Source organism: Aquarana catesbeiana, linkage group LG09 (genome assembly GCF_042186555.1).
Source record: "Aquarana catesbeiana isolate 2022-GZ linkage group LG09, ASM4218655v1, whole genome shotgun sequence".
NCBI lineage: Eukaryota > Metazoa > Chordata > Amphibia > Anura > Ranidae > Aquarana > Aquarana catesbeiana.
The window spans coordinates 286,446,245-286,468,248 of NC_133332.1; positions in this window are offsets into that span (position 1 = coordinate 286,446,245).

Sequence of the window (22,004 nt, forward strand, 5' to 3'; positions counted from 1 at the left end):
ATAACCAATTATGCCAATAATCAGTAATGTAATGAGAAAAATTGTGACTATGATATAATTAAAAGGTAAAACAGAGGTATTACGTGGTAAGCTATATGGGTTGTGTAAAAGTGGCAGAAGTACACGATGTAAGGAGAGGTGGTGTGCTTGAACTGCGGGGACAGAAGAGAACAGGGTAAAGAGGGTATACCGTATGGTAGAATGATGGTGATGTATGGAGGGGGGCGGGGAAAGGGGAACACCGGTACAGAGGGGGGGTAGGGGTGGGGGACTGCTGGGGGGAGGATGACTAGGATGGGGGGGCCGCTGGGGGGAGGATGACTAGGATGGGGGGGAGGGGGGAAAGGAGGAAAAGTATGATGGTGATAATCCTGTATCTAGATAGCCCCATGGATTTCTAAATCTTCATTCATTCCATCGGGAACCAATGACCCAAGGGTGAAAATCCAGAATGATTCTTGTTTACAGAGTTTTCTAAATCTCCTCCCATTATCAGCATCTTTTTTGATGGCTTCAATGCCAAACACTTTGAGGCCTGTTGGGTTGCCATTATGACATTCTCTGAAGTGCCTGGGTACTGAATAGCTGTGGCTTTTTTAATTTTTATTACTTTTCATGGACTGGTGGTACATATTGCTATTGATGATGCTGCATTTATGTTCGCTGAATCTTGTCCTGAGTGGACGTGTTGTGCGCCCAACATACAGAAGGCCGCATGGACAGATTAGACCATAGACTAGATAGGAGGTGCCACAATAGATGAACTGTTTGATTTTGTGGTTCTGGCCGTCGGACCCCATGATTTCTTTTTTGTAGTGTGCCATAAAGGCACAGGCTCCACAGTTTTTGGTTCCACACTTGTAGTTGCCTTTCTGATCAAAGATGGATGTCCAATGGCCAGTGGGGGTCTTAGTTTGGCTCTGAGGTTTTCGTACTCTCCTTGGAGCTATTAGACTCCTAAGATCTTTGGATTTTCGAAACACAAATACTGGTTTGGGTGGTAGAACTAGGTTGAGGATGGGATCCTGCTTGAGAATGTTCCAATTTTTCTCGATAACTCTCTGTATGTCAAATGCTTTGGTATTGTATTGTGTACTGAATCTGATGGAGTTGGAGACGTTTCTGTCGGTGGTATGTTTGTTTTGGCTTTTTTTGTTAGCCTCCATTGCCATAGTGACAGAGGGATGTTCGTCATACTGGGTCCAATATTTGTAGAAGGCTTGTTTGATGAGTGATTCTTCATAACCCTTCTCGAGAAATTTCTTTTTTAGGATGGATCCCTGTTTCTCATAGGCGCTTCTTTTAGTGCAGGTTTTCTTTAGCCTACAGAATTGCCCGTAGGGTATGTTGCGGATCCATTTGGCATGGTAGTGGCTTTTGGCATGGAGGTAGGAATTTCCAGCACTAGGTTTGAAATGGGTTTTAAATAAAATGCTGCCTTCATCGATTTGCAGGTCTAAATCCAAAAAGACAAGTGATGTGTTGTCGACCACATGGGTAAAGGAGAAGCCATAAGGATTGGAGTTGTATTGTTCCAAAAATTTGTTTAGATCAATATGTGATCGGTTCGAAATGATCAGGATGTCATCAATGTATCTGGTGTAGAGGGCAAGCTGATCTTTGAAGGGATTGTTGGCCCAGATAAATAGGTCTTCCCACATGCCCATGAACAGGTTTGCGTAGCTAGGGGCAAATTGTGCTCCCATAGCGGTCCCCTTGGTTTGACGAAAGAACTCACCCACAAAGGAGAAGTAGTTGTGGGTGAGGTAAAATTTGATGGAGTCGAGGAGAAATTTGGTCTGTAGAGGGTGTATGTTACTCTTGGAAAGGAAGTGTTTGGCTGCTTCTATGCCATATTTGTGTTCGATGGAGGTATAGAGAGAAGAGACATCCAATGAGAGCCATTTGAAATGAGGTTGCCATGAGAATGATGAAAGGATGTCGAGCATATGTCCAGAATCTTTTACGTATGATGGTAGTTGTATTACTAAGTCTTGTAGGAAATGGTCGATGTAACAACCTAAATTGCTGGTTAGGCTGTCGATCCCAGCAATAATGGGTCTGCCCGGTGGATTTATCTGATTCTTATGTATTTTGGGGATGTGATAGAAGTGGGGAGTGAGTGGATGCTGTTTGTTTAGGAAGAGGAATTCGCTTTTCGTGATGACTCCGTTTTCCTTGGCTTGATTTAGTAGGACTTCGAGGGAGGTTGAAAAAGATGGTATTGGGTCAGCAGGGAGTTTCACGTATGTGTCAGGATCCCCAAGGAGTCTCAATGCCTCTGCCAAATAGTCATCTTGATTTTGAATTACTAGACCACCGCCTTTGTCGGCTTGCCTGATAATGATGTCTTCTCTGTCCTGGAATTTCTTAAGGATTTCTTTGGGGACTTCGTGATCTTTATTCTTAATGTTTATGGATTTTTCACTGAAGTAGTTTTTTTGGCAGATCCTTTTAATTTCATCCAGCACTATCTCATAGAATATTGGAATGTATTTTCCTTTTGCCCAATGGGGATGGAAGGAAGACTTGGGTTTGAAGTCAGTGTGTGTGATCTGCTTTTCCATGAGGGCTAAGAGTTCTGGTTCAGTTTCATAGTCCTTGCAGGCTCCCTCCTGAAATAGACTCTCTAAATTTTCGAGTGCGTTGTCCGTATTTAGTGTAATGTTGTCAGATGGGGTGCTTACGGATGAGGATGGTGCTTCAGAAGGTGATTCGCGAAGGGCGAAATACCTTTTTAGGGTGAGATTTCTTGTATACCTATTTAGGTCTAAAAAGATCTCAAAAATATTTGGGGGTTTTTTTGGGGCGAAGTTGAGACCTTTACGAAGAATGTTAAGTTCTGTGTCATCGAAGACTGAACTAGATAGATTAAAGATCTTAATTGTAGTGTGTGTTGGAGTTATCTCTTCCCTTTTTTTGGTGCTCTTTCCTCCTCGTCGACCTCTTCTTCTCCATCTTCTCTTTTTCTTACCGACCTCTGTTGAAATTCCAGAGGGGTTTCTTGTTGAGCCGTGGGCTTCCAGCTTCCCACAGCTCCCTCTTCAAAAAAAAAATACATGGTAGTGTGTTTTCCATCGGTATTTGCTGAGTGGGTGTATTAATCATCTGGTAGCTGGTGTGGTAGTCGGTTGTGGTGGTATCTGGCGGTAGAGTATGGTTCATGCTTTTTGTTAAAGTAGTGGCATTAGTGTATCATTAGTATATCTTTGTATTTGCTGGGCTTTGGCTCCTGATGATGGAGTTTGGCCATTTTCCAGTTTGTTGGCCCATTTATTTTTGTTGTTGTGGGATGAAGGACCAATGGGCCAACAAACTGGAAAATGGCCGAACTCCATCATCAGGAGCCAAAGCCCAGCAAATACAAGGACATACTAATGACTCTGCCACTACTTTAACAAAAAGCATCAACCAAACTCTACCGCCAGATACCACCACAACCGACTACCACATCAGCTACCAGATGATCAATACACCCACTCAGCAAATACCGATGGAAAACACACTACCATGTATTTTTTTAGAAGAGGGAGCTGTGGGAAGCTGCAAGCCCACAGCTCAACAAGAAACCCCTCTGGAATTTCAACAGAGGTCGGTAAGAAAAAGAGAAGATGGAGAAGAAGAGGTCGACGAGGAGGAAAGAGCACCAAAAAAATGGAAAAGATAACTCCAACACACACTACAATTAAGATCTTTAATCTATCTAGTTCAGTCTTCGATGACACAGAACTTAACATTCTTCATAAAGGTCTCAACTTCGCCCCAAAAAAAACCCCAAATCTTTTTGAGATTTTTTTAGACCTAAATAGGTATACAAGAAATCTCACCCTAAAAAGGTATTTCGCCCTTCATGAATCACCTTCTGAAGCACCATTCTCATCCGTAAGCACCCCATCTGACAACATTACACTAAATAAGGACAACGCACTCGAAAATTTAGAGAGTCTATTTCAGGAGGGAGCCTGCGAGGACTAGGAAACTGAACCAGAACTCTTAGCTCTCATGGAAAAACAGATCACACACACTAACTTCAAACACAAGTCTTACTTCCATCCCCATTGGGCAAAAGGAAAATACATTCCAATATTCTATGAGATAGTGCTGGACGAAATTAAAAGGATCTGCCAAAAAAACTACTTCAGTGACAAATTCATACATTAAGAATAAAGATCACGAAGTCCCCAAAGAAATCCTTAAGAAATTCCAGGACAGAGAAGACATCATTATCAGGCAAGCCGACAAAGGCGGTGGTCTAGTAATTCAAAATCAAGATGACTATTTGGCAGAGGCATTGAGACTCCTTGGGGATCCTGACACATACGCGAAACTCCCTGCTGACCCACTACCATCTTTTTCAACCTCCCTCGAAGTCCTACTAAATCAAGCCAAAGAAAACAGAGTCATCACGAAGAGCGAATTCCTCTTCCTAAACAAACAGCATCCACTCACTCCCCACTTCTACCACATCCCCAAAATACATAAGAATCAGATAAATTCACCGGGCAGACCTATTATTGCTGGGATCGACAGCCTAACCAGCAATTTAGGTTGTTACATCAACCATTTCCTACAAGACTTAGTAATACAACTACCATCATTCGTAAAAGATTGTGGACATATGCTTGACATCCTTTCATCATTCTCATGGCAACCGCATTTCAAATGGCTCTCATTGGATGTCTCTTCTCTCTATACCTCCATCGAACACAAATATGGCATAGAAGCAGCCAAACACTTCCTTTCCAAGAGTAACATACACCCTCTACAGACCAAATTTCTCCTCGACTCCATCAAACTTTACCTCACCCACAACTACTTCTCCTTCGTGGGTGAGTTCTTTCGTCAAACCAAGGGGACCACTATGGGAGCAAAATTTGCCCCTAGCTACGTAAACCTGTTCATGGGCATGTGGGAAGACCTATTTATCTGGGCCAACAATCCCTTCAAAGATCAGCTTGCCCTCTACACCAGATACATCTAAACACATTTTTGGAACACTGCAACTCCAATCCTTATGGCTTCTCCTTTACCCATGTGGTCGACAACACATCACTTGTCTTTTTGGATTTAGACCTGCAAATCGATGAAGGCAGCATTATACAGTATCTAAAACCCATTTCAAACCTAGTGCTGGAAATTCCTACCTCCATGCCAAAAGCCACCACCATCCCAAATGGATCCGCAACACACCCTATGGGCAATTCTGCAGGCTAAAGAAAACCTGCACTAAAAGAAGATACTATGAGAAACAGGGATCCATCCTAAAAAAGAAATTTCTCGAGAAGGCTTATGAAGAATCACTCATCAAACAAGCCTTCTACAAATATTGGACCCAGTATGACGAACATCCCTCTGTCACTATGGCAATGGAGGCTAACAAAAAAAGCCAAAACAAACATACCACCGACAGAAACGTCTCCAACTCCATCAGATTCAGTACACATTACAATACCAAAGCATTTGACATACAGAGAGTTATCGAGAAAAATTGGAACATTCTCAAGCAGGATCCCATCCTCAACCTAGTTCTACCACCCAAACCAGTAGTTGTGTTTCAAAAATCCAAAGATCTTAGGAGCCTAATAGCTCCAAGCAGAGTACAAAAACCTCAGAGCCAAACTAAGACCCCCACTGGCCATTGGACACCCATCTTTGATCAGAAAGGCAACTACAAGTGTGGAACCAAAAACTGTGGAGCCTGTGCCTTTATGGCACACCGCAAAAAAGAAATCATGGAGTCCGACGGCCAGAACCATAAAATCAAACAGTTCATCTATTGTAGCACCTCCTATCTAGTCTATGATCTAATCTGTCCATGCGGCCTTCTGTATGTTGGGCGCACAACACGTCCACTCAGGACAAGATTCAGCGAACATAAATGCAGCATCATCAATAGCAATACGTACCATCAGTCCATGAATAGTAATAAAAATTTAAAAAGACATAGCTATTCAGTACCCAGGCACTTCAGAGAATGTCATAATGGCAACCCAACAGGCCTCAAAGTGTTTGGCATTGAAGCCATCAAAAAAGATGCTGATAATGGGAAGAGATTTAGAAAACTCTGTAAACAAGAATCATTCTGGATTTTCACCCTTGGGTCATTGGTTCCTGATGGAATGAATGAAGATTTAGAAATCCATGGGGCTATCTAGATACAGGATTATCACCATCACACTTTTCCTCCTTTCCCCCCTCCCCCCATCCTAGTCATCCTCCCCCCAGCGGCCCCCCCATCCTAGTCATCCTCCCCCCAGCGGTCCCCCACCCCCTATCCCCCCTCCCTGTACCCCCTTTCCCCGCCCCCCTCCATACCATCACCATCATTCTACCATACGGTATACCCTCTTTACCCTGTTCTCTTCTGTCCCCGCAGTTCAAGCACACCACCTCTCCTTACATCATGTACTTCTGCCACTTTTACACAACCCATATAGCTTACCACGTAATACCTCTGTTTTACCTTTTAATTATATTATAGTCACAATTTTTCTCATTACATTACTGATTATTGGCATAATTGGTTATAACAATAGCCTCTTAAAATTCCCTTATACGCATATGCCGCCAGCACTTTTGTGGGTATGTGTGTGACTATGTGCATCTGAGTTCTGCATGGTATGTGTGCCAGTGCACTGAGCACAGATTCCCTCTGTGCCTATAACCACTCCTTCACCCTCCTCTGAGCCATCCTCCTCTCCATACTCTTCATAGGGGCTCGCTGATGGATGCCACATGAGCCTGCCGTCTATTACGACGGCTCGGCTCATGCATGGGAGGTTCACTGTCAGCCCTCCCTCCTCTGTGAGCTGACAGGTGTCATGCCAGTACTTCTTGGAATGCACACCCACGCCCACTCACATGCTGGCGTGCGTTCCAGTTGCAAGCCACACCCACCCCCTCCCATTGGCCACACTCACTCTTAGCCCGCCCTCAGACCCGCCCCTCAGAGACTTTTAAACCCTCCAGCACAACCGCATCTCAACACTTGCCTATCCCTAGGCAGCAAGACGCATAGTTTTCAGGCATCAGCTACCTCAAGAACACCTCCTCCTCCCCCCTCCAACTCCCAGGATCATACGGCTCTCCACCCCGAAGGACCTCTACAGGCTGCAGCCGCTTCTACATACTCCTCTGGAGACAGGTCAGCCGCAAGATCTCCCCACCCACTCTGTACCTTCCTATGCTGTTAACCCACCAGTGTCCTGAAGGGCCTCCCCCCTTTCAGGTCACACTCCACTGTCTTTTTTCCCCCTGCTCATCTTATATCTCTACTACAGGCACATCTGACAGCCAAACACCTCTGCAAAGGAAAATACAATTACTTTACATTCCCATTTCATTCATAGGTAGGTGCGATCCTTCATCAGTCTTCCTGTCTGCCACTTCCATTTTTTGGCCACCAGCACCACTATATCCCTGCACCCTCATACTCCAACGCATTCACTTCTGCCACTCTCTGTCATAATGCTGCACAAACTATATTCCCACCCTACCATCATGATACATCTTCTACATAGGCACAATATATGTGTTTTTAGGTGGGCTCTATGTGTGTATGTATATATATGTATATATGTTTATATGTACATGTGTATATATATATATATATATATATATATATATATAGGTGTGCTTTTTGTGTGTGTATATATATATATATATATATATATATATATATATATTTTTTTTTTTTTTTTCTTTTTTTTATTTGCACAATTTTTTGTGTTTATACCTTATGTGTACATTTATGTATCTCTATGTATATGAATACATCTGTTTTTTGCATAACTGCACGGCCATCTCTGTGCCCCCATTTGTGCTTTCTGTGAACATTGGCATACTTCCACACCTTTGTTCCCGCACAGCGATTCACGTGCTGGCAGAGCTGTCTCCACACGCATGCGCACGTCCTTTGTACAGAGGCACGACTGTTTACACCATGTGGTGAGACAATATCTCTCAATGTTTCTCTGCGCAATTTTTTAGATCATTCACTGTTTATATGTGTGTGTGTATATATACATATATATGTGTGTGTGTGCGCATGTGTATGTGTATATGTATATATATATATATATATATATATATATATATATATATATATATACTGTATATATGTATTTTTTATATTTTTTTTATATTTTGATTAGAATCTCATGTTCTGTGTTTCAATGCCTATTACCTATCATTAATTCCTTGTATCGATAGGGTAACTTCTATATATGTATATATTTTCTATTATTTTAAGACTTCACATCTGACCTTTTTGAATGTAATTTTCCTTGTCAAAAGAAGTTTATTGAGTATACAATGTTATAAAGATACATAGAGTAAGTTTACAAGGATCTATAAAGTAAGCTCATTGTTTTACAGTAGGGTTTATATAGGTAAATATCATGAAATTTCAAATATTAAACATTGGGTTCACGTAAACCTAAATGAAAGATATATATCATTTCCTTAGTTACTTTTGTAGGTATTTAAATGATTTATACCTACTATACATATTGTTTACAAGTAGAGTGTATATAGGTCAAATAAATTCTGATAATGAGCTTTAATCGTAAGGTGGAGAAAAGGAAAGAGAAAGAAGAAAAAGGGTTGAAAGGTAGAGGTATGGTCCACAAGGTTGTCCCGCTCGTCAGTTTATTATTCTTTTTAGTTCTCTTTGAAGCCTTAGAATGGGTGTCTCTGTAAGTCATTTAATCTGTTACCATGGCAACAGGACAGAGTCATTGAAGTTTGACAGGAACTTTTGTTTTATCCAAGGATGCCAAAGTTTTTCAAATTTTGGAATTTGGTTTTGATCGATGGCTACCATCTTAGCATGGGATGAATGTAATTTTCAATGTAAATTCATTTTAAGTCTCCAGTCTGTAGTATACGGTGTATACTGTTCTGATCTATATCCCACCTAGAACACCTGGACGTGGACTGGTATGGAACTTGGAATAATCAATTATCCATCACAGGACATACCCTCCTACTAGCCACACCACCTCTCCCCATGTATACATGTCGGCCTACCGGCCCACACAGACTGTGCTCCTGTTCTCCTGGCTCTGATGAAGAGGTTACCCTTGAAACGCATCAGCCTTTTTTAAATACCTGCCTCAACATGGGCATACCCCAATTTTAACTTCTTAGTGCCTATTTTGTTACCTGTTTTTATGCAACGTAGTATTTGTATGATTTTATATCTATATGATTATATGTCTGTATACCTATACATGATTAAACCATACATGTCTTGATGGTAGCGTCCGATCACGCGCCTTCCATCCACTTCCTACTAAACAGTCCTTTCCAGACCACCTCTGGTCAGTTAAGGCAGCGGGACACGCTCCATCATCTCTTCCAGTCCTTCCACTTTCTACAATACTACCCTTTCCTTACAGCAAACGGTCTCACAAGCGCAGGAGTATTTTTCACCATACCTTGTTTACACTTTGCTTAATTTATACCTGGGGTTTTTGGACCCCCATAAAAAAGATGAAAACAGCTGATTTAATCTTGTAAAAAAAGTATACAGGGAGCCATTGTGGAGAAAGTCTAAATAAATGCATACATTTTGGTATAATTTTCATTTTTAAAAGACGAATGCATCCCAATAAGGACAATAGTAGAGACTTCCATGCTTTCAATTTTGACCCAATGTCTCCCAGAATCTGAGTCAGATTCAAAGACATAAATTCAGAAGCCTGATGGGAAATTACAACTCCTAAATACTTGAAATTATCTACCCACTGCAGTAGAATATCCTTCAAAGCCATGCTACGGGCCTCCATATCTATTTGAAACAACAATGACTTAGACCAATTTACCTTCAGCCCTGTAGCCATTGAAAATGAATCCAGTATCTCAAGGACCCTTTGGAGTGAGGGGCCGGTATCGTTTAAAAATAATGATCGTCTGCATACAAAGATACCCTCTCCTCCAAGCAACCAATCCGCAATCCCTTAATATTGGGGGAAGTGCGTAAAGCCTCCACCACCAGCTCCATAGTAATCGCAAAATGGTTGGAGAGATAGGGCAACCCTGCTGAGTTCCCCCAAATAATGAAAAGGGAGATGACAACCCTCCTCCCTTTTTCCTGCAGCTGTGGGATTCCTATATAAGACCTGTAACCATTTTATAAATACCATTGGAAAACCCATTCTGCGGAGTACTTCCCACAAGAATTACAAGCTATCAAAAGCCTTTTCAATATCCAGGGATGACCCTAAATCCTATATTAAGAATTGAAGCATAAATATTAGTATATAATCTCCTCAAATTCACATCAGTAGCCCTGCCAGGCATGAACCTCGTCTGATCTGAGTTGATAATATTCAACATTAAAGGTTGTAGTCGTCGGGAGATTAACTTAGTCAAAATCTTGAAATTTACATTTAGAAGAGCAATAGGCCTATATGAAGCACAAGAGGATGGATCTTTTGGATGCTTGTAGATTAAAACTATATGAGCATGACTCATTGAGTCCGGCAAGGCTCCCTCCTTCAGACAATCAGAGTAAAGAGAAGCCACTACAGGAGCTAAGAGCTCTCCATGATCCTTATAGAATTCAATAGGAAGGCCATCCGACCCTGGTGACTTCCCCAATGTAAAGGAGCCAATGACAGAAAGGACTTCTTCTGATGTTATCCCTCTCATTATCTGTTAACCAGGCCAGTGTGACTGAATCCAGCCAACCCTCCAATTCAGTTGGCTGGAAGTCAGAAGGCAACTGAGATGTATATAATGTCTGATAAAATTGCCGAAAAGTCTCCAAAATTTTAGGCTGTGTACAGGCCATATCTCCAGAGGAGGTGCATATTTTGGAAATTGGAATACTAGATTGCTCATGTTTAGCCATCATGGCCAAAAAGCGACCATTATGGTCTCCCTGCTCAAAAGATTTCGGTTTATTTTAATATAGGTCCATCATCGTGGCCTCAGCCATGTGCAAATGTAAGGCCCGTTTGCTATGGAGTAAAGCATTAAAATTAGATTCTGAAGGATCCGCAGCATATTGGGCTGTTTTTTCATCTACTATAAACTTCAAAGCGTCACTCGTTGAGACTTGTTGATTGCTTTAATAGTGGTTATATATTGTCCTCTTGCATAGGCCTTAAAAGCATCCCATAGTATTGCTGAAGTAGATGACCCTGTATTTAACTCCCAATACTCTACTAGAAGGGACGGGATTTTATTAACTATATCTGGATGTGAAATCCAATGAGTGCCCAATCTCCACTGTGCTGTATCACGAAAGTATCACGTAAGCATAAGCAGAGCATGGTCAGATAACCCGCTCGGTAGGTATTTAACATCTACCATATCCGCTAGTGTCGCCAAATTAACAAAAGCTAAATATATGCGGGAGGCGGTCTTATAAGAGGTTGAATAACAAGACAATGATCTAATTAATGGGTTTTTCTATCGCAAAGCTTCTACCAGGTCTAACATCTGGGCCCAATTAGAGAGCTCTACAGAGAAATTTTTAGGAGGAATTGGTCTATCCAAAACAGGATCAAGTATAGCATTAAAGTCACCCAATTTCAATAGCTTAGCTGGACCGTACAAAGAAATTTTTTCCACAAGACTATATAGAAGGGTCCCCACAAAAGGAGGTGGTATATACACACTGACAATTATATATCTCTGTCCCCACAGAAGAAACACAACCAAAACATATTTTCCCTGGGGGTCAGAGAATACATCTTCCACCGTGCAGGGTAAGGATCTAATAATCAATATCGAAACCCCTCTAGAAAACGTGAAATATGTAGCATGGTAAGCCTTCTATACCCAATGCTTCTTAAGGGCCAAAAGCTTTCTCCCCATAAGGTGAGTTTCTTGAAGTAACACTATATGTGGAAGGTAACTTTTCAAATACTTAAATAACAACAAGACTGGACTGCTTGAGTTTTAAAAAAATACCTCCTCTGTTTGGTGAAACAGCCTTCGTGACAAAGGACTTTATTTGCCGAGAGTTAAACTGGCCATGTACTAGTAGATTTTTGAACATTTCAAACAAACAGTCCTAAGAAAATTCTCATCATACATTCAATAACTTGAGAAACGTCAGTCAAAAGTAGGGCTGACACAACTCATCAGCATAATCAATTATAACTGATTATGAAAATAGTTGTCAACTATTTTCATAATCGATTAGTTGGTGCAGAATGCATTATTTGCTTACATATCAGGAAATACAGTGCAGCACACATACAGCTCAGTACACCATCCATACATGTCAAAATACACAGTGTAGCACACATACAGTTCACTACACAGTCCATATATGTCAATAAGTGCCTGAGAACTTGTGAATGATTGAGAAGCAATGCCTCGTGGGACATATAGCCCTGGACAGGAGAAGCAAGTGAGTGATTTTAACGGCAGAAGGTTTTTTTACCTTGCTTTAGGGACACTCTATGCTATGCTTTGTGCCTTGCTTTAGGGGCACTCTGAAGGCAGAAGGAGCCAGAAGTGCCAGTAGGGGACCCCAGAAGAGGGGAATCAGGGCTGATCTATGCAAAACTATTGCACAGAGCAGGTAAGTATGACAAGTTTGTTGTTTAAAAAACAAAACGCGAACATTTACAATCACTTTAAGGGCTCTGTTCAGGGAAGATCGGCATCTGAACCCAGAGAAGCTGGAGGCTGATAGACGGGAGGTAATATAAGGCATTACTATTACATTTAAAGTAAAAGTTTACCAGTATTGTGCATTATATTTAAAATTATTATATGCATGCAAAAAAGTTCATCCTTTAGTACTACTTTAATATAAAAAGATTTATACCCCCCCACACACACACACACACACACAGTCTTCATATACAGTAGCTTCACCCAGCCTTCATATACAGTAGCTTCACGTCAAACTCCCAGTAAACTACCCTGTATATCCTACTTCCTATATCCTACTTCTGGGTATATTTATTATTATATATATACTGTGTATCTCAATCCCGATGTCATTGGAGTTTAGGAAACTCGCAACAAAAAGTATCAGCATATGCAGATGATATGATGTTTTCACTTACGAAACCAGTTATCTCGCTCCCAAACCTGCTACGCGAATTTGAAATCTGCGGCGTGCTATCCAATCTAAAAATTTATTTTACCAAATCAGAGGCGATGGGGTCAGTATACCACAGCCACATCTCTTACACCTCCCAGTGAGCTTTAAATTGAAATGGATGGAAACTGCCTTGAAATATCTGGGCACTTTCATCCCGTCAAATTTTTCAAAATTCTTCGACCTAAACTTCCCCCCTCTTCTGAAAACGGTCCGGACTCTGCTCAATACATGGCACACTGGCCTCCACTCATGGTTTGGCTGATGTAACATACTGAAAATGAGCATTCTCCAAAAAATTCTTATATCTCTTCCAGGCCTTACCTATCCATATCCCTGTGAGTTACTTTAAAATGACATACTCACTATTCATAGAGTTCATCTGGGCCTGCAAACGACCACGCCTAAGCAGGACGTTACTGTCACTGTCCAAACTACATGGAAGCTTGGCAATGCTGGACATACGCACTTATTGCCATGCAACACGTCTAACTAGGCTTATAGACTGGTGCCAGCACCGTGACGCCAAGCTGTGACCTCAATTGGAACAAACCCAAAGAGTCATACCCATCCATAGAGTGCCTTGGTGTTACACATCGCTACCCACAAATGTTAAACGACACCCCTTCATTGGCCCCACTACACACATCTGCGCCTATCTCTTATCTCGGGCTTCTCTCTCGTCTCGGAACTCGCCCCTAGTCTCTATATTGCGAAACCTGCTGTTCACGCCAGGACCTAGCGATGCGATCTTTCAAAATTTGATCAGATCAGGCTACTTCCAAGCCTTGCATTTCCGGACCACAGGAAGATGGTTGTCCATATCAGAACTCACAGATCCTGCGGGTCCTTTCTGCTTGGACTTCTTGAGAACACTCCAGCTACGTCACTTCTTAAAATCCGTACCACCCTCTAGCGAATCTGGCCAACCTCTCACAACCTTAGGGGAATGCTGTTCAGACACTGGTGTTCTACCACACATGCTCTCACTCGCTTACAACCTATTGATTGCACCCCTGGATGACTTCCAACCCCGGGTCTGATCGGGTGGGAACGGGATTTAAATCGACACTTTAACCCATGCCAGCAGCTCCATATCCTTCGATTCATACACAAATCCTCCATCTGTACAAAAAAATAGGAGACTAACTTTAAAATTCTGTCGAGGTGGTATAGAACCCCATCACAACTACATAAATCCTTACCCTCAACACCCGACCTATGTTGGCGGTGCCAGAGGGATCGAGGAACCATCCTACACATCTTTTGGTCATGCCCCAAACTCGCAGACTTTTGGAGAAAAGTCAAATTGTACAGGAATTCTCAGAACGTCCTATCCCAGAAGACCCTCCTTTCTTTCTCCTCCATGCTTCCTCGATCACGGTGAAAATTTATAAGAAGTCTGTGATCCGCCACTTCCTTGACGCTGCCAAAACATGTATTCCTCTCCATTGGAAATCCCCACATCCACCGACCATTGACCTATGGCTTAGAAAAGTTGAAGACATAAACAAAATGGAGGACCTTATCCTCACAGCCAGATACCAGCGGGACCAGTACTCCAAAACTTGGACCCTATGGAACTTGTTTGTGTTCTCTGACGAGGGTCAGGCCCTCCTGGGATATGTCACAGATGCCTTAAATTTACAGCATCTCTCCTTTTGCATCTCTAATATGAAACAAATTTACTGAACCATGCTATACCTTGGTCACTCTGTGGACCCATGTTCACGGACCATCCCTCTCCCTCTCTCTGCTTTTACTGTTGTAAAATTAGGACAACTGTAAGAGACGAGACTCAGGAAATAGTTCTCTATTCTATCATCACGTAGTCAGGCATGTTCTCATAGGGAAGTAGTGTGTATACTGTACTAGAACTACCAAGATAGTTTGGTATAGATTCTGGAGATACACCTAATCTCTGTCATTAATCTCTTCCCCTATGTAGTAATAAATACTGCTGTAATGTGTTGTACCATATGTGTTCATACATTATGTTTTTGTATTTTTATTATGTTGGCCCTGTGGGTCTTATCTTTTTGACTAAATAAAAAATTTTAAACAAAAATATATACTGTATATCTTCTGTTATTTTCTACACATTAACTAAATTATACAACAAACATTTTTTGAGGTTTTTATTCGATTAATCAAAACCATAATCAACCAACTAATTAATTATGAAAATAATCATTAGTTGCAACCCTTTTCAAAAGCACTTAAAAAAAAGTTGACTTTTAACATTTGATTTTGGAGTGAACACACTTTCCTGAATGAAAACCACTTTTACTTTTAGAAATCAATCTGTTTAGAAAAATTGAGTGCTATCAGTGATACTTTTTAATTTTTTTATTTGCACGAACATCAACATTTTTGGGGAAAGCTTTCGAGGTGTACCCCCTTCTTCAAGGTCCAAGTAGTACTAATACACAATGTTTTAGCAGTGAATGAGATAAGGGATGGAGAGGGCTATATACTGGTAGGGGGAGTGGCAGTCACATAGGTGAGGATGGTCGTAAAACTGTTGGATAATGATTTAGAAAACCGAGGTCCACATTTAATTGATCTTTAGTGTCAGATAGAATTATCATTCATATTTCAAAAGTTTTTTCCTTTCCTGAATAGTTTTGAAGTTCCTTTTAGGAACCAAAGCATTCATGTCTTCCACGGTGTGGTCTAGTTGTGAAAAATTATGACCCACGCGTGTGCAGAAATCTTATTCCTTGCACTAATATTGATAAAATCACCTCAACGTTCATTTAGAGAACAACATTCTATCCTGCTCCCCTGAATTTTCTTGTCATTGTGGTCAAAAAGGAAAGTTATTTTGACCCCACTAACAATTACAAAATTGAATAAATGTTTTCAGCACAAAAATATTGAAAGGAAATTTTACAAGTGTATGGACAGCTTTAGGTGTCTGAGCGGAAAATAGGTTCCTTTAAGTCAGTTAGCTACTGGACACTGCAACATTTTCTCTACTTTTTTATCTCCTCCAGTTCTGTAGCTACAAAAGAACAAAAATGTGCTCCCTCTTCTCTTTTTTGATACATGAGATCATACATGAAGAGATTTAGCACCTTGAATTACCAGCTTTAGACTGGAATCTAGGCAAACAACTAAATACACAAATGACATACAGATATGGAAGTTGTTTTTCCTGCCAAAGGATTTGTATTTTTTTCTATTCTGAGTTCTGAGCTCTGCACATCTTATTTCTGTTCTGTGGTTAAGTAATCCCTTCCCTAGCCTGTGACTGCAAAATAAAGCAGCAAACTGATAAGCTCATCTCTCTGTCACTCTGCTCTCTCTCCTCCTATCAGTATGTTCCTTATTAGCACTTGAGCACTGCTGCACAACTGACTGGCTCCTTGTGCTGCATCTCCACCTCCTAGCACCTGGCCTGCAAGAAACAGATACTGATTAAAATTTAATTACAGTGGAACTTTATTAAAAAAAAACTTGCTGAACAAGTGGGATTTTTAATGCAGAAGAGACATGCTATGACATGCCTCTCTTCTGCAGTAAGGTTTCTTACACGCATCTGCTGAGGTAAATGACATCATCATAGCCCGGCCAATCAAAATAGCTGAAGATCATGAACCTAGAAAAAGACCTGCCAAAGATGTCAGCAGCCAGTAAGCGGGCTCCAGGACACAGCATCGCTGTAGTGAAGGCAAGTATTGTTCCACTTTAATTACACTGTTTGCATTTAATAAAAAACACATGTAAAAATAATTAATGATCACAGGGCTGAATTAATTAGTTTGTTATATCTACTTGTAGATTAGCTATAAAACCAGTCACATTTTCCTACTATAGTCCATTAGTACTTATACTGTAAAATTCAATTACTTGTATAACACATGTCCATGGATTTCAAACGACACAAAAACACAGACTGGAGGTAGGAAATGCTTTTACAGTTGACGTCCAGCTTTATGAGTTTCAGGACATTGTTAATTTACTGAATGGGACAAATCTGTATATTAATTAAGGGATGACAGATTTAACAGTCCAGCAGGCTTCACTTCCTGAAAGTACAAATGGACCTGCTCTTGTCAATAAACGAATACATTAGCATTTTCCATCACTTGTAATTAAACATTTAACAGAAGAGTTTTTATCTGCTGCTATAACAAGGCAATTAACAGCCCAGTTCTTTTGTATGGTGATGAAAAAAAAAAGAAACCATTTTAATTAAATTATGGTGAAAGGGTTAATTGCCAACACTTTAAATTACAAACTGCAGGTTTAAGGCAGCTGGTAATTTTGCCTGTAATGAAAAGGTTAATGAATGTCCTCATATCACTGGAAAGTTTAATAAGTGCTCAGTTAATGACTTCATGATTGGTGCATCATCATCTAAGAATATGTACAATGGTTTGTCCCTCTCAGGTGTTAAACACCTGCTGTATGCCAAAGTGGCTGTTTAAGAGCTGATTTAAGAGGTCTACTTTTTTCCACCTTCAAAGTGAACTGAAGATCTTAGGATATCCAGTGGATTAAACTGAACTGAATAACACACCATGAGTGAGAATGATGTGTTTTGAAAAACTGGAATAAAGGTTTTAAAAAGTTTAGTTCTATGTGCCCTGTTGACCCTGGAGTAAAACAACTTAGTAGAAGCGGGTGATGCTTCTTAGGCATTTGATACAATAGGAGAGCTGTACTGCAGAGTTTTTGTGTGTAGTAGAGAAAGATTGTGTGCTTTAAAAGGTTCTTTAGAGAAGCATAGAAATGTATTACAGGGGAAGTGACAACTTTGAAAATCTTTGTTTTCTAACTGCAGATATTAAAGTGGCATGATCTTGGTAATCGTTTATAAGAAATATTTGTGCCATTTTCCTTCCTAATATAAAATAATATGAAATACATTTTAATAATTGGTGTTTCTTTACCTAATTATATTGCTTTATTTATTTGCTCACTGTGACAGAAAAACAAAAACATGCATTTTTTTTCAACTTTTCTAAAATATTCATATTGACTAGAGGCATAAAAAAGGGTTTGCATAGTGAAGGGTTAATTAATTGTTTAATATAATGATGAATAATATTTCAGGCTGTAGAGTGCTACTTAAAGAGGATGTAGTTCCCCTGCAAAGTAGAAGCATAATGGTCACTTACCTGCAAACAAAGCTTGCGTTGTCCCCGCTGGTGGCCGCATCCATCTTCGCCCCTTTTCCTTCCAGGGGCCACGAACTCTGGCTCTGTGGCTGGCCGGAGTCGCGTGATGTCACTACCAGTGAAGAAACGACACCTAGTGAAGAAACGTCACTACCGCGCATGCGCGAGGGAGCTGTCAGTCATGGCACTTGCTAGTAAAGAAACGTGTGCATCGCATACTAGCCCATTATGTGGCACTTACCTGCAAACGAAGCTTGCAATGTCCCCGATGTCCCCACTGGTGGCCACATCCATCTTCGCCCCTCTTCCTTCCAGCGCCACGGACTCTGGCTCTGTGGCTGTCACTATCGCGTGATGTCACTACCAGTGAAGAAACGACACCTAGTGAAGAAACGACACGGGGGTAGTTTCTTCACAGCGCATGCGCTGATGATGTTGGCGCAAGCGTATATGGTAAATATCTCCTAAACCGTGAAGGTTTAAGAGATATTTACAGTACCTACAGGTAAGCCTTATTATAGGCCTACCTGTAGGAAAAGTGGTGTAGCTAGGTTTACAACCACTTTAAGTGATTGTGAAACTTAATAAGGGAACTTATAAATTCAAGAATAGCATAGCAGCCAGACAGCTAAAGGAAACTGTCAGATGGAAAAGTTTAGTGCAAATCATGCTATATTTCATGTATAATTCAATGTATTCTAATAAGTGTATTTTATGATTGGATAATGAATATGTCATCCAAACATGTACCCCTTTGGAAAATAATTAAGAACACCCATCTCATCCTGTGTACTTAAGATGAAACACGGACCAAAATAAATTTTCTCTTTAGTCAGTGTCTGTGTCTGATTGGGCAGGACTTCCGGGGCCCCTTAGCCAAGGCTAAAAGGTAAGAGGGAGACCAATGGTAGCGTTTAACCCCTACAGTTCAGTGGTGTCAGTTAAGTGGGATAGGTAGAGGCCACTTTTTTGGTTGCCCTCCTATTACGGACTCTAAGTGGGTTAAGGAAGAAGAGGACCAGATGGCAAAATATCTCCTCTTCAGTTGCTCAGGAGAAGGGCTGGACACTACAGGCTGCCCAGATGCATACTGTGAGTGCCAGTTGCTTCAGAAGGGCTGGCCCAGCAAGCTGCCCAGATGCATTTTGTCTGTGCTGGTTGCTTTAGACACTCCTTCCAATAGGCAGAAGTATCAGGATATCCAGAGTTGTGGAGGTCGTTGATGATTTAAAAGCCTAGTCAAGGTAAAGGTAATGGGATCCCAGGTCTCCTTCTTACCCCCTTGACTAATATTTGTATATAGAGTATAAGTGCTTATTAAGCTTGCAAATAGTAATTGGTAAGTAGATGTATTAATATGTGTCTTGATGACCGCCTTAAGGATGAAGTCATGGAATGGTCTCAATGAGTTAGAACAGGAGTATTTTTAGGTCTGCAATTTTCAACTTAAGCTGTAATTGAAAAGTTTTTCTGCCCATAATATAGTTGCATTGTCAAAGATATACGTTTGCTCCTTTGCTCGCATATTTGTTTTCTGCTTAAAGTATAAAAAAAGAGGAAGTGTTTTTTAGCAATGAAAGCTAGCCTTACATTGTATTGTTAACTAAAATAATTTTGTTTAAGAAAAGAAACAGCCAAAAGAGAGGTTATCGATATTCCAGATGCATAAAATCATTTGGTTATAAATATAAGCCCCAGTCTATGGCTGTGAATCCTAAACCAGGGATAGAATATTTATGTTTTTACTGATTTAAAAGTCAAAAGAGAAAATAAAAAGAGTAAGTATTAAAAAAGATATAAGGAGAATGAAATAGGGAAATCCCCATATTCCAGTGTGCAGAATACGTTTATATACCCAACCCTATCGCATTTACAAATGTACCCCATGCTACTACACTCATTAGTTGAGAATGCCAGAAGCTGTTTAAGATAAGAGTTTTATCCTACTTTAGTAGAGTGTCGTCCCCAAATGTCAGTGCTCTGGGGTATCAAGGAACAGTTAGTGCCACACCTCAAGGTTCTATGTTCCTTGATAAAGTGACACATCCTGAAACCTTAGTGGATTCGGGTTACTTACATGTACAAGAGGATGTAGATATTTAGAGGTGCCCAGTACCAGATACCTGGACCTCCTTTTTATAGGGAGACAGGAAATCTTTTTAGAGCAAGGCAGCCTCTCTTAATCTTAATAGGGAAATAAAGAGAATGAAGCTATTTTTTTATGTGCCCCATTATTGCCTTTAGGAGGGACGCCCATGTTAGTATATGTTGTTGTTAGAGATATATTTTGTTGCCAGGCAAGTTGCCTGGAAATTAATGGTTTGGTTTAAATAATAGAGCATAATATGGAAACGTTATATACAGATATTACAAAAAAAACTTCTTTAATGTGTTCAGAAATTTGCAGTATGTTTATATTATTTTTTGGTTTGATTGTTGAGAGGTTTCCAACAACTATTAATACATTTATGGAATGTGTTGGGCACATATTATTAAGCCCATGCCCAATGCACTGTTAATTGGAATTATACGTGGAAAACATGATGTCACTACTAAATTACATGTATTTAATGTTACCAAAAAGTATCTGATCGGATAGTCAAGTAGATTGAAAGGGTTAAGAAAATTGCAGTTATACATAAAAAAAAAAAAAAAAGTTTTAACCCTTTCACTGCCAAGTCCATACGCCGTACGGACCTACAGAAGTGCCCGCAGGTGGCCAAGTCAGTACGGTGTATGGACCTCCTTTCTCCCTCTCCTATAAGCTTATGGTCACTTCAATGACCATGCGCTTATATCAGAATTGTTCAGCAGACTCTGCTGAACTATTCAATAACTCTGATCAGCGGATTACAACCTACTGATCAGAGTTATTAACCCCTAATGTGACGTTACCCCCCCACCCAAGCCGCCGCTTTCCTGTTCCCTCGCTATACCCTTCCATCTAAAACTGCCCCCCCACTCTTCTCTCCTATCCTCTTCACCCCCTTCTCCCCCCCAGCACTAATTACCCCCCTCCACCCGATCCGCCCCCCCCCTGCAAACCTGCTTCCTGCAGCCACCATCATTAGCTGGCATCCCTCCTTTTCCACTACTGCTGGCTTCAGGTGCTATATGGGGCTTAGGGGGTCCAGATGTGTCCCCCCTGCCTGTCAGATCACCCCCCAATGCCCCCACACCCCTGATCCATGGCCGCTCCGAGTGGCATCTCTCCTTCCCCTCTCTTTGCCTGCAGCTTCTCCCTGCACAGATCTCCTATGTTCTGTCAGGCTGGAGATCACAGCGGTGGGGGGAGCGGTGTGGGTGGGGGTAAAGTAGGGGCTTGAGGGGCTTAGTAAACATGTTTTAATAAACTCCCCCCTGTAGAAGAGAGGGCGCATGCAGCGATCACTACTGATCACTGCTATGTGCCCACTGACACTGACAGCTGATATATTGTAACTGTGAGTGTTACAATGTATCAGACTGTCATTTTCTGAATGAATGAAATATCTATACATATTTTTCATTCATTCAAGTAAAGTGACACATCCCCCTTCCCTGGTCTTTTTCTGTACTATCTTGGTTATTTCACTGATATTCTATTCCCTCTTTCTTGAAACTTTTTTTCTTTTATTTATTCACTTTTTTTTCCTTCCTTTTCCTTTTCCCACTTTTTTCACACTATTCTTACCTATTCACTTCGTGTTTTTTGCTTTTCAGGTCCTTTTTTTCCTCCTTCCACTGAGGTCACCCCGTCACACTCTGACCCAATCTGGGGGTTTCTCGTTGCCGGGTCTGCGGCCTGGACACACTCCCTCAGC